Raw genomic sequence first — 1,176 nt, 5'->3', positions numbered from 1 at the left:
GAAAAGAGGTAAGAGGACATGCGGACAGTGTGAAGGACTAGTATTTTGCATCTCTATCTTTCGTTTAAGAGGAGGTTTCATCTTAGAACCTGTGGTTCATGAGAATATGCGTGTATCATTAATGTTACGTATTTTCGTGGGTGCCACCGTCAAGTGCCACGTTAGAGTGCCGCGTTAAACTTAGTACCTCATCTGCTCACCTTACCTCGTCGAAGTCACAGTATGTCTCAGTGCAAAGCGGAGCTCATTGTGCAATTTTTAGCGTGCAAAGTCAAGCCATTAACGTTTCAGCATACAGTAGTGTGGCAACTTGATGTGTGGCGCGATTAATCGTACTCGTGATCTGAAATATTTTTAGACTGAAAGGTGATAACGATAAGGGTACCACTTAGACAGAAACGGGAAAAGAATTTGTCACTGTACAAGAATACACCATTGAAGAGGATACTATTTGTCTTCTAAAGCCATTGGTATTGTATGACCTCCAACTAACCTTGCCACTCGTTGGAACATGCCTGTATACAGTGAAACCTGTTAATAAGCATACCTGTAGTTTAGCATTTCCTCTCAATAAGCATGAAAAATTTGATCCACCAAGTTGGTAGGTGGGAAAATAGAGGTATATTAAGCATAAAGGGCATTACTGTAAGCATTAAGCATTAAGGTGTGAGATCGAGAATATGCTTAATTAAAGGAAATTTTGGGTCATGTGACAGTACAGATCATGACCTGGAGAGAGCCACTTTTTGTACAGGCCACCTCCATTTTGTAAAATAAATGCATAATGTAATGAAAACCACTATTAAAACTTATTGTTCTTCATGCCTGAGGAGCTTGGATGTGTACAGAACCCAGATAGAACACTCAAGGATGCTAGTGAAATTGTTTTCACTTATTCTAGAGAAGCTTCCCCTGTTAATCTCTCAGCTCTGCTTCCAGATATTTATGCTTCCACTGGTATTCATTCACAAACAAGTACAGTCAATAATACATCTCTACCAAAGGATCCTGCCCATAGTAAAGTACCAAAGTTGAAGTATCAAAAGCTATGCAGAGACTGTCTAATTGCTTTCAAAGCTTAATGTGCTCTTTCAGAGTAAGATTAGTACTGAGTTTACTAAGGCTAGAGTACTTTTTCTAAAGCTTACAAGAAACCTATGTAAGAAAATAAATAGT

Source organism: Fomitiporia mediterranea (assembly GCF_000271605.1).
Source record: "Fomitiporia mediterranea MF3/22 unplaced genomic scaffold FOMMEscaffold_1, whole genome shotgun sequence".
NCBI classification, from domain to species: Eukaryota; Fungi; Basidiomycota; class Agaricomycetes; order Hymenochaetales; family Hymenochaetaceae; genus Fomitiporia; species Fomitiporia mediterranea.
This window is presented reverse-complemented; position numbering follows the sequence as displayed.